This window comes from Vidua macroura, chromosome 19 (assembly GCF_024509145.1).
Source record: "Vidua macroura isolate BioBank_ID:100142 chromosome 19, ASM2450914v1, whole genome shotgun sequence".
In the NCBI taxonomy this organism is placed as follows: Eukaryota; Metazoa; Chordata; class Aves; order Passeriformes; family Viduidae; genus Vidua; species Vidua macroura.
The window spans coordinates 7,897,297-7,913,503 of record NC_071589.1 but is presented as its reverse complement, the minus strand read 5'-3'; the positions used below and the strand labels follow the sequence as shown (position 1 = coordinate 7,913,503).

Here is a 16,207-nt window from a genome sequence, read left to right as displayed (position 1 = left end):
GAGTTTCAGGCTTACAGAAAATATTCAGTTCTTCTGTATGGCTTTGTTGGCCCCATGGTGGCCTCTTCCTGCGGGCTCCCCTGACCGGGTAAATCCTCCTGGAGCAGTTCTGTGTCAGGAAAAGGAGACGCACAGGACTTTTTCAGTCTTTAGCTTCTTGTTTTATTGTTATCTTATCAAAACTGCAGCATGCTGTCTGCACCAGACTTTGCATGCAGGAAAACAGCACAAAAATGGCTAACGATCTCATATTACAAGGCCTTTTAAGCCTAATCAAAAACTAAGTTGCCCAATTAAGAAGGGACACTTAGATTATTTTCCCTTCTAACCCAATAACTGACCCCTAAAGACCCGCAATGCAGATTTTTCTATCCAATTCCAAGATGCCACCCAAATCCATGAAGAAGAAGGAAGAAGAAGGAAGAAAAAGGAACACAAGACAATACCCTATACCCTCCATCTTGTTCCCATCTACAACACACTAAAAATTCTAAAACCTAAATTTCTTACCAAGTGACATACTACACTACTCTCTATAATCTGTTTCACACTTTTGTGGTCTCTAGTTTATCTTGAGGCTTTGGAGGCTTTCTCATGACTGAGGGTCAAAGTCCATGCTTCCCTGGGAGTCAGAACCCTTCAGGGCAGACAGAGAAATATTTCCCTTGTCCTGGATTTCCACACTTCTGCAAACACCAAGAACAGAGACACAAAACAGACAATGAGTTTACCCAGAAGAGCAGGAGACACTTGAGACCTCCCAAAGTGTGTTTAACTTCCTGAGTAACACAGGGACAGGTATTACATGAAAAACAGATTTAAAATTATGACTATCCCCTATGTATAGGACAGTAAAAAAAGATATCAAACTAACCAATTCACTGAAAGATGGAGGAAAAATCCCTTTGCACAATTAAAGATAAAAACATTAGGATTCATATTTTTCTAATAGCCTAAGGGAGGTATTTAGGAGTTTCTGAGGATTATTAGAAACCTAGAATGTTATGACTTACAGAATTCTGTTTACTTAGTACTTCAGAGAAGGAGTTTATGTCAGCTAAGGTGCCTGTATAGGGAAAAAGTTCGCCTAGATCAGGATTTCTCTGACTTGGAGCATGTGTGGAGCACTCTTGGTCTCCATGTGCTTTCAGCACAGGGCTTCATCCTCTGGCAGCTGCTGGAGTTGTGGGTCAGGGGGAATTAAATCACTGACATCTGTCAATTTGTGCCTCATTTCAGGGTGGTGGCTCAGACTTTGAGGAACACTCGCCTCGAGTGTAGATATTTTATCTTAGAGGTTGTTGTTTTGACTTTGCATTGCTTTTGTGAGACAGGACGTACAATGAAAAGCAGGAATTTAGGAGTGTCAACCTTTTTTTTTTTAATATATAAATGAAAAAGACAGCAAGCAACAGTATTTAAACCAATCTGAAATCCCTTAAAGGTAATTTGTCCATAATATTTCTATTCAGGTTTTTACTCAATACCTATTACTAAGTTGTCAATTATCATCTTGTGTGTATCACATAATATTCAGTAATCCCTCAGTGCTTCTGTTATGCTCTAGGCTCTATAAATTCATGTTTCAAGCTGGGGTTTTTATGCTGTGAAAGCATAAGCTGGTATGGAAAACAGGAAAAAAAAACAGAAAAAAAACCCAGGGGAAAAAACACCCAAAACTAAAACCAAAACAAAACCAATAAAAACAACAAAACTGAACTAAACAAACAAAAACAAAACCCAAGAAATCAATAAACCAACAAACAAAAACCCCAAACTTTTTTAAAAGAGCTGGAATTATACCCAGAATACGTATCTCTGACTTGACATGCCAATAGCCACCTATCTACTTGGATAATTATATAGATGCTTTGAGTCCCTGAGTGGATCCATATATATACAAACCCACAGTTTTAATACAAAAGCTACACTCACTCTTGAGGTGAAACTTTGGAACGAAAAAGTCTTTTTGATATTTTAACTGGCACATTTTAGGATGTTTGCCCCTACATGAATTTTGTTATAGTTTGAGGTGTACAAGAATTTTCTGTTGTTTCCATTTTATTTGTTTGTTTTTTAACAGTTGTGCCATCATCACATGAACCTTCTGCCCAGAGAAACCCACAGCCACTCAGCTGTGTAAGGCAGACTGATTGAAGACACCCTGACACTCCTGAACATGTGCAGACGTTTCATATACTCAGAGAAAAGTAAATTCCAACAGTGATGAAAAATATTTCTGCAATTAGAGGCAGCTTTTTTAATGTTCCAATGTTGGCCCAGCCCTGAGGTTCCCACCACCTTTCCACTGTGAGCCAGAATGTTATCTCGAAGTATTGGGCATTTTGGCCCAGTGTTCTCATTGCAAGTGAATGTCAGCAGTGGAGGGATAATGGATTAGAGCTCCAGCAAAAACTTGCCTTATAAATTCAGCCCTTTGCCAAGTCTTTTGATGCCCTACTTTCAAGACTGTCATAGCAAGCAATTCTGGACACTCTCTGTTTATTAAAAACAGAGTGCTAAAATCAATATAGCAATATCTTGTTGGAGAAAATTAAATTCATCAATAGGTTTGTCATTTTAAAGATGATCAAAGGATTTGTTTATTAGGCATCATCTAGGCTTTAGTAATAGTTGGTATGAAAATAATAAGACATAAGCCATATTAGATGTATAAATCTTTAAATTACATCAGGGAGTGGACATTTTTCTCTAAGTGAAGGGCTGGGAGCATTTCCTATCTTTACTTTAGCCTATATTAGTCACCAATTACATACCAAAACATGGTACTGCTCACAGTGGCTCAGGGGCAGTGGAATCTGTGCATTTAAAACAATTAAAAATACCAAGTGTGCTGAAATTTCCACTGGACTCTTGTAAGCAATATTTATTCTGATCTGCAAGAGTTAATTTCTGAAAGCTCCAGTTCAGCCTAAGCACTGTCTAATTAGTATGAACATAAGCACATTTAAAGTATTTTCCTCTTCTGCAGGCAAGAACAGCAAACCTGAGTGTGAGAAGGAACTCTAAAACTCATCTTCATTAGGGATAAAGAGAGGAAGGCTGTCTTTACACTGTCAGTAAGATGTTCAGCACCTTGCAACTCCTCATTTTTAATTAATCCCAAATAGGACTGTGAGAACAGAAATGCTTGTGCAAACACTCAGAGCTGGGGAAGATCCTCGTACACAGTCATTTGAGAGCATCCAGCCCCAGCTGACCACAAAGAAGGAAGAAAGGTAAAAAAAAAAAAAAAAAAACAGGAGGAAAAGCAATTGCTGATAAATAGGATTGTGGATCCATAGCTGAATATGGAATATTGAGTCTTCCTGGGAAGATAATGGAGATGAACTTGTCAACAGGTTTAAACAGATGAAACATTCCTGAAACTCTTAGAATGTAGGTGATAAAATACTTCTTAAAAATTAACTTTTCTGTGTGGAAAGCTGGTATTCTCTCTAGTCTAAATGGTATCTATTGAAAAAGCATTTTCATATGCTGATTCCTAGCTAACTTTATCCCATAACTCCTTCCCTCTTTTTTTAGGGATTCTTTTGCAGAGCCAGATAATTCTGTACTTTGTAAGCAAAGCAACGAAGAAAACAGAGGGAATTGGTAGTGAATTGTCACAGTAGTAAAACTGGTTTTCTAATAGCCTTTTCCAGAATAGTATCTCACAATTTCTTTAGGATTTGAGCTAATGGAAAAGTGTCTTTCACTCTACATGGAATAAGGCATATGTGGGAACCATCTAAGAGGGCAAAGGTTCTTCTTGGTATCCAGAGCCTTAGTTTTGGTTACTTGTAAAAATACTGATTAATGTAACTGCTGCATACATGGAGCTTTACAGGAGATTTGTATGTGGAACAAAGGACTGGCTCTTTCCCTATAGCCATGGAATCCATAAACATGGCAGGGAATGGGGAAAAAACCAACCAACTAAACAAAAAAACCCAAACAAACCAAAAATAAAAACAAAAGAGGAAAGAATTAACGCAAAATTTCTTAGCCAAATTAAGCAGAGGAGTGCTCCTAAGTGAATCTGGAGCTCAAATTTATATTGTAACCCAAGTTTCCTACTCTTCTATCCACCTTGCATTGTGCCTTGTCAGGGGAAAAAGTGAAGAGTTTTGGCAGAGAGGTAAGTGTCAGGAAAAGCAAAGATAGGTTCAGGACAGGAATTGGTTGTTGCTTTTTCTTTTATTTCTACCTCTTCTGCAGTTCTTCTCTTTTCTTAACGTAAAAAGTACACAGATGCTTTTGAGGCAGACAAAATGAGAACAATTCTCTGTTAAACTGGAACAATAATAATTTGAGCTGGAAAGGCTGATTTATTCACCTTCTTTAAAGAAACAGAAAAAGCAGGCCAGGACAAAACAGCTCTCTTCTGCTCCAAAAAAAAAAAAAAAAATCCCAGTGAAATATGCTACTAGGCAGAATAACTCACAATTTTTGCGTGCCACAAAGGCTTTACCTTGACACATAATGATTTTTTTTGAGGTCAAATTTCAAGTTCTCTAAATGCTAGTTTACCTCCAGAGATACAGGGCTAGGGAAATTATACTGTAATAATTATTAATTTTTTTTCTTGGCACTGATTTGAGAAGCAGTGAATATTGTGAATAACACTATTCTCAAAAACTTTCTAAAAAAGCAAATAAAACTTTTGCCCCTTTCATGGCTAAAAAGCTGAGTTTATAAACTCTACATTTCCACTCACTTATAATTTCATTAAAGCATCACCATGCTTCTTTGGCTACACCACAGCTCAGACACTGCAGTTTTCCTTAGGATCAGTTCACGGAGTGTCATGGCTGGAGTAGGCACAGGATCACAAAACACAGCAGCAGTCCTTCCATTATTTTAGAGAGTTTATGAAAACGTAATAGGCCTAAAATTTCGAACATCCTGGTAGCAAAGGAACTAGAAAAATAAATAACTACAACAAATGGTGTTTTTTAGTTCTTGTAGAATTGAATCATTAACTTTAATAATGGTGTGTTTTGACTGTGGTGTAAAACAGATGAGCTTTGAGGACACATCCTTTACCCTGGGCAGGAAGCTCTGTGATTCTCAGGCACTCAGATCTGCTGCTCTGCATGCACAACAACAAGAAAGGTTTTTTATTAATCTTGGTCCATGTGAGAGGACATTCTTCTCCTCCTTTCTATTAATCAAGTTAGTAAAAAATAAAATATTTTTGTAGATGTATATATAGAGATACATACATGTAAAGATATATAGATGCAGGTAAATAAAGCAGTGAGTACATCAATAACCTACACAACACTACAGTGTTAATTACTTAACCTGAAAGATACTTCTCAAATTAATTTAGCACAGCCTTTTTGCTAATACTATGCACAAACGGTCAAGTAGAAGATGCACAAACAGTTTAAAAGAGAATTTCAATCAATCAACTGGCTATATCTCATCCTCTCAGCAAGGAAGGATGTGTTAGGAATGAAAGTACTGAAGAAAATGTAGAAGCAAAATCAAGATCTTAGAAAATTTGAATGTATTTATTAATATACAGTTGATCAAATGAGATTTAAGCATCAAATGTCTAATTCTGTCTTGCTAGATGGTAAACATAAGGAAATTAAAACACATTAATTTCAATATACATCCTATAAATTTCTGTCTGATTTGGATTCCTTTGGAAAACCTTTAACTTTTTAGGCCAAGACCTCTCTGAAAGAAGAGCTCTGAAATCAGGCAGCTCAAAAGGTCAGTGCATCTCAGTGTAACTCAATAAAAAGGAACTCAGGCCTCTGTTTTTTAACACATTCAATTTTACCTTTTGAAGCCACATAAAAAAAAGGAAACAGCAATTTTTAATTGACCTGTATTTTTCACAAATTTGTTGGCTTCTCTGCCATTTAGAACCTTTTAATATTTATGTAAGCCTTCAGATTTTGAAAAGGCAGCTCTTTTGACATCCCTTTAGCAGAGACAAAAATTATCCGTAATACAACTTTTAATACAGATTCTTCAAACAAAACCAAACTAAAATATCTTCATAGACTGCAAGACTACATTAGGGTAAGGAGTTCTCCAAAACCCAATTATTCCTTTAATTACTTTTTGACTTAGCCTACTTATAAACTAAGATTAATAAACTAAGAGGAGCATGCAAATGCAATTTTTTCCTCCTTCATGTAATGCTTGTGACTGTCACAGCACAGGATGAGGGTTGCTGTTAGTGGTAAAAAAGTGGCAGTGGACACAGAGGATTGTTAACAGCTGAGTTCTGCAGTCAGTGAAAGTCTGGCTTAGAATGCCCCAAAATATATTGTTTACTCACAATGGAATGCTTTGTATTAAGGAGAGGATAATATCACTGCAAAGCTGGTGTCAGCATGCCCAGCAATTATTAGTGCAAGACACCATAAATTTGGCTGCATTTGCTATAGGCTCCATAGTTACTAACAAGCAGAAATCATTATATTAATGGAGTAGTGGAAACACAATTGATGCCTCAGGTTTTAGCTTTTCTATTTTTCAGACTCTGTGCTGCTTTAGTATGTGTGTCTGGGCTTCATACAAGGGGACAGTAAGCTCTCTTCACAGAGTAGGGAGACAAAACAATTCCTTCTCTAGCTGGGGACCCAAGGACAACCAGCCCAGATCTCAGGCCCAAAACCATAAACAACAGTGGACTGAAGAGAGAAAAACAAGAAGGATGGGACTTCATGGGCTGGAGCTGTAATGGGACAATTAGCTACAATACGCTAATGGACCAAAACTTATAAAAGTTTGAGAAGACCAGTTGTCCATTTTTCTGGCCATTTTGGGTTCACCTGGGGTATAGCCCTGGCTGGGTTCTTGTGCTGCCCAATGTTGAATCTCTTGAGGCCTCCTAATAAATACCTACTTTATTCTTTAGCTTTGTCTAGTCTCTATTCTAGGTCAGCCTTCACAAGGCATCACAATGAAGCGCTTTATTATCCCTAAAAGGCAGCATGTGGCACATGCGCTGTGTGGGGTGTTACCAGTGTCCTTGGAGCAATTTCATTCCTTCACATCCTATGGCATATAATTATCTCAAGACTAACCATGACTCTGCGGGTCCTCTATTAAAATTATATTTTGTTACAGAATGGGGTATACTTTATTGAAGCACATTATTTTGATCACTGAAATTTGACATATTGTGCTCATTAGCCACTAAGCAAAAAAATTTAATTTATCAGATTAATTCCACATTTTTTACGGACCAGTCACTTATGGGAAGTAAACCAGCAAAACTGCAGAGGAGTGAATGGGAAAAGTTCCTACTGAAAATGGTACTTTAAAAGCAGAAAAAAAGTGTGTCATGCTATATACCGGCAGATGACACATTACATTAGGCCAGTAAATGGGTTAATTAGGCTTATTAACATCATTTCCTTTTTAAAAGTTTTCAACTGAGAAGATGAAAAGATTATGTTAATCTTTACACTTCTCTCTTACATTTTTCCATTTTTCACACGGGCCTTTTTTAATCAAATATTGATGATGGTGCCTGTTGTTCTTCAAAGCCCAGCAATTACATTGCAGCTCCCTCCCAGTAAGTGGTGTTTTCTTATCTTTACTTCCCTTCTCTCCACATTTTTTTTTCATAAACACAACATAACATCCATTGAATTCTTGTCAGAAAAGCCACTCCGGATATTTTATCTGATGACCAAGAAACCTACAGAGCCTGAATCCCCCAAACCCTTCTTGAACTGTGGAACAGATCCCACAGTTCTGTCCCACAGCTGAATCTACCACTCCTGAATTAGAGCCGTGGACTACAGCTGTGCCATATAAACCAGATGAGTTTTCCTTTTCTTCCTGGCTGTGGCCGTCCCTGTGGGATACAGGTAAAGGCTGTGTGGAATGGGTGGATGTTCCTCTCTGCTGGCAGCAAGGAAAGCTTGCAAGAAACAGGGAATTTCTCCTAAAATTACTTTCAAAAATAAAGCATTTCCACAATTTCTTTACATAATGTTGCATACAGTGATTAAGCATAAAGGCAAGGGAAAGGTAGTAGGATAAAATAACTCTTCAAATGTACAAGTACTCATTGAAAGCACCTAAATAAAACCGCATATTCTGTAGAAAATAATTGCTTAAATACAATTTTGAAAGGTCTTTTGTACGTGTATCTCCATACACACAGAAAATTACTCAGGACCAGTGTATTAAATTATAAATCCTCCGGGCTTCACCCAGGTGCCCAGCCAGTCCGGGGGGAAACCCTCGGCTGACCGGTCCATGGGGAAGAGATGGCAGAAACCTGATAGCTCCACCGGAAGGACGGGAGGACTCTGGAGAGGCTGTATTCCTAGAGGCTTTATTTCAGGAGAGTCGCAGGAACAGGAGAAGGAGGGAAGGGACACAAGCTCTCTAGGAGGGAGCAAGCTCCAGGAGCCCCAAGGGAAGGCGGGACTGGGTATTGAAGGGCAGAGGAATAGGAGTGGTTAGGGTACAAAGCAACCAATGGGCAATGGGTAAAGGGGAGGAGACAGAGTGGGGTAACATACAGAGAACCAATCAGGGTACCGAGGAGGAGTGGTATTCTAATAGGGGCCAATGGGGATAACAGAATAACTGAACTTTCTGGAACTGGGGAGAGTACCAAGCATTGATGGACAGCTCTTCTGGGGCGGAGAGCAGCAGTTGATTGGCAACCTTTTCTAGACTGTTGCTGCCTCCCAAGGGAGAGCGGGAACCCCTCCCACAACTCCCCCTTTCTGATTTATTAAAAAAACATTCCCCAAGTTCCTCGTTAACATTTTCTTAAAAATAGTTAAGGCTACAGAAATTAAGAAAATAATAATCAAAATCCAAATTAAACCTTTAACGATTGGCACGGCCCACCCAGGAACACCCCACTGGGAGAAGGTCTTGTTCACCGCGTCCACAGCCCTGGTTTCAGTCTTTAAGTCTTTGACTAACGCCTGGATCCGCTGGATGCTGGCTTGGATGGATGTGCTCTTCGATGTCAAGTTGAAGCAGCACATCCCTTCAAAGTCCTCGCAGCTATGGACATGGGCGAGCAGCAGAAAATCGATGGCCGCTCTGTTCTGTAAGGTGGCGTGCCTGGTGGTCTCTTCTTCTGCCAAGAGGTCTGATAATGCGGCAGATGTAGCATTGGCCTGCTTACTCATCCAACACCCCAGGTGAGAAATCTCACCGAGGGCTTTCGCTGCCGCGTACCATGGTAGAAAAATAGAAGCGGTGACCTTCTTTCCCTTACTCCAATCATTAATTTCGGAATCGCAATTTGGGTCAAATTCACCATACGATCGCTTTTTGCCTGCCAATTGACTTTTCTTCTTCCAGTCCAGAATTTGGGTTTTACTGGGGGTTAGTGTCGTAAGCTTGCCAAGGCTACAGGGACCCCCTTTGATATTGGAGGGGATCCCAGCCCACGCCCTGTCCCCACAGATGAGAAACACACCCCGAGGGAGCTCCTTAGGGAATGGGTAGGACTTAGACAACACAGGGCTTGTGTAATTGCACCACTCATTGATGTATTTTCTATTTGCTGGTGTTACTTTTTTGATGTTTTGCCCTGGTTTTGTTTGTGGGGCCTTAGTATAAAACCGAATACAAAAGTGGGCCCTTGTGGACCCCAGTAGGTCCAATTCCTGGGGTTCCTGTGGTGCCTGTGGTAGTGTCCTCATCCAACCCATCCAGGAGTCCGCCGGGTTGAGTTTCATCCCTGTGAACGGAAAATCATTTTCGGACAGGGGGACTCCCACCAGGCATGTAGACAACGGATTGTCTACACTGCCCATGGCCATGCAAAGCTGTTCTTGTCCTATAGACTTTGCCAGCGTGACCCAGACGTTTTCCTTGGGCTTCCTGCCAGGTGGAGCCATAAGATGGTGACGAAGGCAGCTGCAGGAAGCTAGTCGCTGCGGGGTGTTCTGGCTGATGCAATTGCCATCTGGGTGGTCAGTAATCTAATAACTCAAACATACAAAAAGAAAATAAGACCAAGGGTCCCTTCAAATCCCCGTCCTCCCCCGTTTAAATTAACATCGAAACAGAAAAAATGTGGGGTCAGGTGTGAGGGTAAGGGGGGCCAGGAAAGTGGTAGGACGGGAAAGGGTAAGGAATGGTTGGGGATGGGGTCAGGGGGTAAACTGTCCAAGCTGGTGGGAATTATCGATTAGTTATCAAAGTCCTTGTGGCGGCGTTGATGGGTCTGCTTCCCTTCCTTATCCTCCGGCTCCAGGCGATGGTGGTATCGGCCGGAGTTGACGTCTCGGGGGAGTGGTCCGGGGAGTGGCTTTCTTTCACAATGTCTTCCCGGTATGGTTTAATGAATTTGCCGGGGATCCACCTGGGGCCCTGTTCTGAGCCATACCCTCTCCCCCACGTTATAAGAGGGTATGGACCTTGGATGTTCCTGGACTCGGGGTCTTTAACGAGCACTGGTGGTCTTTCTTTTAACTGCGCCCGGGCGTTGTTGTGAAAGTGGTGCAGTATAGGGGGGTTTGGCTCGCGGTCCGAACAGTTCATGAAATTGAGAACATATAGGGCTTTGCACAACCTCTCTAGAGGGCTCGTGGTAAGGGCTGAATCGTTTTGCTGCTCTAGCAGTTTTTTAATTTCTTGATGTTTTCTTTCCACGATCGATTGCCCTGTAGGGTTGTGCGGAATTCCGGTGATGTGATCAATGCCCCATTGTTGCACGAATTCCATGAACTGTTTGGACACAAACCCTGGTCCATTGTCTGTTTTAATCATTTTAGGGACACCCAAGGTGGAGAAAGCCATATATAAATGTTTGATGACGTCCTTTGTTTTTTCCCCCGTGTGGGTGGAGGCAAACACTGCCCCCGAGAACGTGTCTACAGACACATGGATGTACTTCAGCCGCCCAAAGGAGGGAAAGTGTGTTATGTCCGTTTGCCAGATGTCCAATGCCCCCAATCCCCGGGGGTTAACCCCTGTCGCTAAAGATGGTAAGGCGTGGGATTGGCAATTGGGGCATGTGGCTAAGATGGCCCGCGCCTGCTCCTTGGAGATTTTAAACTGACAGCAAAGCGCCGGAGCATTCTGGTGGAAAAAGGCGTGGCTCATCTTAGCCTGCCTGTGGACATCTGGCAAGGTGGGTCTCAAAATTGTAGGGTTTATAGAGGTGGAGGTGGCTAACATCGCCAGGGCGTCCGCTCTCCGGTTTCCCTCGGTGATGTCACCTGGCAGGTCTGTGTGTGACCTAACATGCAGAATGTGATACGGTTGCTTCCGGTGGGAGATAAGCCAAATTAATTCCGAGAGCAAGCTGTACAATGCTTTGTTGTGAATTTCTTTAAGTAGGGCATGTTCAGCCCTGTCTGCTATCCCGGCCACATAAGCCGAATCAGTGACGAAATTAAAAGGTTGTTGAAATTTTTTGAAGGCTCTCACGACCGCTGCAAGTTCAGCGATCTGGGGGGAACCCTGAACTATTTGGATGTCAGACTCCCACTTCTGACTGTCCGGGTCCTTCCAGGTGATCACCGACTTGTGGGATCTACCTGACCCATCGGTGAACACCGTGAGAGCACCTTTCAATGGAGTTTTACTTTTGTAGGATTTTGGGGCCAAATACAAGGTGTCTTTAAAAAGTTTGTGTTTGGGATAATGTATTAAAATTTGACCAAGATAGCCGTCTACCGAAATCTGTAAATTTTCATTTGTTTGTAAGAGGAAATCCAATTGGTCCAAATTTATTGGTAAGTAGATGCATGCTGGGTCACACCCTGCGAGGGTCCGGAGGCGCTGGCGGGCCTTGATAATAAGTTTTGCCATCAATTCCGGAAAAGGTGTTGTCACTTTTCATTCTTTTCTTCTCTCTCCGACTTCCTTGTTTTCGCCCGGACGCTCCCTCCCGGAGCACTGGCCAGGCGCTTCCGGGAGTCGCCAGAGAGAGAGAGAAGCGACAAACACCTTTGCAGGTTCGTCTGATAGGGATACAGCTGTTTAGAGAGCGCGAGCAAGACCGAGATAAAGAGACTTAAGAGAGTGGACACTTGTTGTGCAGTCCAAAGTAGGTTGTATTTGCCCGATCGCCGCACGTACAAGTGACCCCGATCTCAGGTCCAGACAAAGGTTTTATAGGGAAAAATAAGAGATAAGGTGAGACCAATAGAACAATGCCCAGTGTGAATACATTCTAGGTAAAATCCAATGGGAATAACTTCAGGGGGAAGGATGAATACACGTAAAATTACAGAATAGAAACTCCAGATTTAGGTTTAGGAAATAGAAACTCCCATCTCAAATTCACAAAGCCCTTTTGCTCCGTTTGCATAGCTGCACACTGCAACAGGTGTCACTGTTTTTGCGGGCTGATGTGGGAGGAACAACCACTCGATGATCAGGAGTGGGTCCCTCTGGCTGTCGTCCCACTGGAATAAGAGAGCATGTAAGTTCGGGGACTTACCTAAGATGGCAACGTTGATGGGGAGGGACCGCGCAACCCAATGTGCCCACGCAACCTGATGGCGGGACTTGATGGCAGCTGCGACTCTCTCCAGGGCCTTACGGGAATCCGGGGCGAGATGGCGTGGGGATGCCGGTCGCCGTCGCCTTTCAGCAGTTGGAACAGCGGCGACAGCTCCTCTGTGGTGAGTCCTAGGAGAGGTCGGATCCACGTGATGGTGCCGCAGAGCTGCTGCAAGTCCCGCAGGGTTTGAGGGTTGTCCTTGATGGTGAGGGACTGTGGCGCGACGGTCCTTCCCATGATTAGGAAGCCCAAATATTTCCAGGGGGGTGACAGCTGGATCTTTTCTTCCGCAATTTGGAATCCTGAGTCCTTGATGGTCTTTATTGTCTTTTCCAATGCTGCTCACAGGTATTTCGCATCAGCAGCGCAAATTAAAATGTCGTCCATGTAGTGCAAAAAGATTGCCTCGGGAAAGAAGCGACGAATCGGGGAAAGGACCTGAGCCACAAAAGTTTGGCAGAGCACTGGGGAATTTTTCATTCCCTGGGGCAGAGTGGTCCACTGATAGCATTTATATGGCTCTCCTCGGTTGATGGAGGGAACCAAGAAGGCGAATCTGGGAGCATCTCCAGGATACAAAGGGATGTTAAAGAAGCAATCCTTGATGTCAAGGATTGCAAGCTGCCAATCCCGGGGCAGCATGGAGGGAGAGGGAAGGCCTGGTTGCAGGGGGCCCATATTTTTTTTGATGACATCATTAACCCTGCGTAGGTCTTGGAGCAGGCGCCACCTGTCCTTGCTGGGTTTCTTGATCACAAAGACAGGTGTGTTCCAGGGCCTGGTGGAAGGTAGTAAATGCCCCAGGCGCACCTGCTCCTCAACAAGTTCATTGAGCGCCTTTAATTTTTCAGATGGTAAGGGCCACTGGTCCACCCACACCGGTGTATCAGTTTTCCAATTGAGCGGTGGGGAGGTGCGCTCCGCAGTGGCCCAGACTAAAAATCCCACGCAGGACTAGGGATGTCAAGTCGGGCACCCCATTGGGACAAAACGTCCCTACCTAACAATTTGATATTGGAAGCTACCACAAAAGGCCTAATTGTGGCAACTTGACCCTCCGGCCCCTCCACACATACCAGATGTTTTGCTCTGGCGGGAATTGACAGCACCTCCCACGCCGGAGATTGTGCCACAAGGGGACACCAGCTCCCAGTCACGAGGCCACTCTGCCTGGGGAATGATGGTAACATCCGCGCCGGTGTCTGCCATCAGGTCTAGTGAGATGGACTTTCCCTGTAAAACAAAAGAAGTCTTAATAATAGGTCTCTGTCTGCTTACGTTTTGTACAAGAAAGGCCGAAGAGTCCAAATCCGAAGAAAGGTCCGCTGAAAGGTCCATGCCAGTGTCTTCTGTGTGGACATGCAAGATGTAGCAAAGGGCTAAAGGAGACCCCTTAGGCAATGAGAACGGAGGCTGGTAACATACCACGGAGATGGTGAGCTCTGTCCCCGGCTCAAAGTAGACGACCTCTGGGATGATGGTGAGGTCGTCCGGCATGTTGGCAGTGTCTCCTAACAGCAAAACAGTGGCGGGGTAGTCACAGTAGGGCGGTGGCAGGAATCCCGCCGGGACGCGAACCAAGTCCTCATCTGGAAACATGACGTGAAGGCTGGTCCGGAGGACTTGGCGACGGGCGCAGTTCAGTTGCCTGGTTCTTCTGAGGAGCCGGAGCCCATCCTCCTGGCTGCGGACGTCCGAAGAAACGTACCGCTGGGGCAGTGGTTCTCCGGGAGAGATGGCAGCCCCGGGCGCTGGGACAGGCCATTTGGTGTCATGGCACAGCCCCTCATCACACTCCGCCTTCCGTTTCCCAGCTGATGGAAGCGGGGATTCCTGTATGTTGGTCTCGGGGAGGGGTTGTAAGGGTGGTAAGACCTATCTGGCGGCCAGTGTGGGCAGTTCGCTTGGATGTGACCCAACTGGCCGCAGACGAAACAGCGAGTGTTCATCAGGTCTACCATCGCCTCCCCCACCCCTTTGCTCACCGCAAATGCCACTGTTTGCTCCATCGAAGTCACCTTGGTGCATGCCTCTACCATCTTAGTGATGGTAGGCTCCGGATCCTGGGGAAGAGCTCTCAGGATCTTCTTGGTCTCCGGGTTGGCATTGGTCAGGGCCATTTTTCGCAGAAGTTCTTCTCGGGCCCCGACGTTCTCAATTTGCCTGTCGATGGCCTCCTTTAACCTGTCCACGAACTTGATAAAAGTTTCATCAGGGCCTTGAAGAACTGATGAAAAGTTTTGGAGGGGGGTGGTACCATCGGGGATTTTCAGCAGTGCCTCCTTCCCAGCGTCCCTTATGTCACTTAACAAATTCTCGGGAAGGAGGATTTGGTCTTCAGGTCTGCTGAATTCCCCTTCCCCTGCCAAAGCTTCAAGGCCCTCTGCGCCATCTCCTAACACCTCCTTGAGATCGTACTTTGTTAGGAGAGGCTTAATCATTTTTTTCCAATGTATCTCCCACAGAATTTCTTCTGAATTTCTTCAGAAGAAATTCTGTGGGAGACAGCAGGGCCTTCGCTATATAGCAAAGGTCGTGTTGTACAAGGGAATGTCTGGAAAAGGTAAGGTCCAAAACATTTTTAAAGAAAGGAGAATTCCTTCCATAGTCTTTGGCGGCTCTCCTCAACTCCTTCACTTCCGCATATGGTAACTGTTCCCACCTCGGCTCTTTTCCCCTCTTATACACAATTGGTGCCGCGAATGGACCTAGATCCCTTGCGAGATCTAGGTCCCCATCCTTAATGGCCTCAGCCCGTATCCGGGCCCAGCCCTCCCCCGGCTTGGTTGTGGGCCCGGGGTTGTCACTGTCCTCATCCTCCTCCGAGGATGAGGCAGGACGGGCTAGGGCGCGGAGCCTCTCCCTTGCTGGTTGGTCCCAGTGCCGGGAGACCCTGCAGGCCAAGATGGCCTGCTTCCGGCTGGGCCTACTTCCGGTTCCGGTAGCGTGGGAACTAGAAGCGGCAGGAGAGGGGGCATGGCCTGACCCACCCACCGGGGCATGGCCTTCCGGCAAGCCTGTCCCACCCACCAGGGGCCCACCCAGGGGCGTGGTCAAGGAGGCAGGATGGGAGGGTCCCGACGTCACAGAGATCGACGCGTGTTGGGGGGTGGGACCCGACGCAGGGGCGGCAACCGACGGAGGGGGCGGAGATGTTAAAATGGTGGGAACCCGAGGGGGTGAGGAGGAGGAGGAGGCGCCATTTTGTGAAAAGTGGCGATCGGCCACGAGGCCGTCGCCATTTTGTGAACAACTGGTAGAACTGGGGATAGAACTGGGGTCAGGGACTCGCGGAACGAGGGGACAGGTAGGGCTCGTGCTGGGGTGGCCAGTCCCAACACAAGGAGAGGACAGGGTGGAACGGGAGGCAGCAGGGAGACGGCAGCAACCCTGTGCCTCATTCTGGCAGGATCTGTCTCCCGATCCACCCTTAGGGGAAGTGGGGTTAGGAGCGAGGGGGGCGGAATGAGGGGTAGGAGAACTGGGACCCAAACTTTCCCCTTTCGATTTAACTAAATTAAAAATGGAATCATAAATTGGAAAAAACCTCCCCACTTTAAAATTCCCCATAAGCTGATCATCATAAATGTAACATCCAACTTTCCCCCAAAACGAAACAGAAAAGACGTCGTCCATGGAGACGTCAGGAAAGTGCTCAAAAATAAAATTAAAAAAAGATTTTAAAACCCCTTTTTTAAAGGAAACATTCCCCAACACAAGGGCGGACTTAAC

The 16,207-nt window shown here is 44.6% G+C and overlaps 1 protein-coding gene across 6 annotated transcripts in view; it reads left to right on the top strand.

The window, feature by feature from the left end:
- The window catches only part of CA10 (carbonic anhydrase 10), a 257,475-nt gene that overhangs the window by 192,518 nt on the left and 48,750 nt on the right, over nucleotides 1-16,207 (top strand). The gene's annotated exons all lie outside the window — the stretch shown is intronic.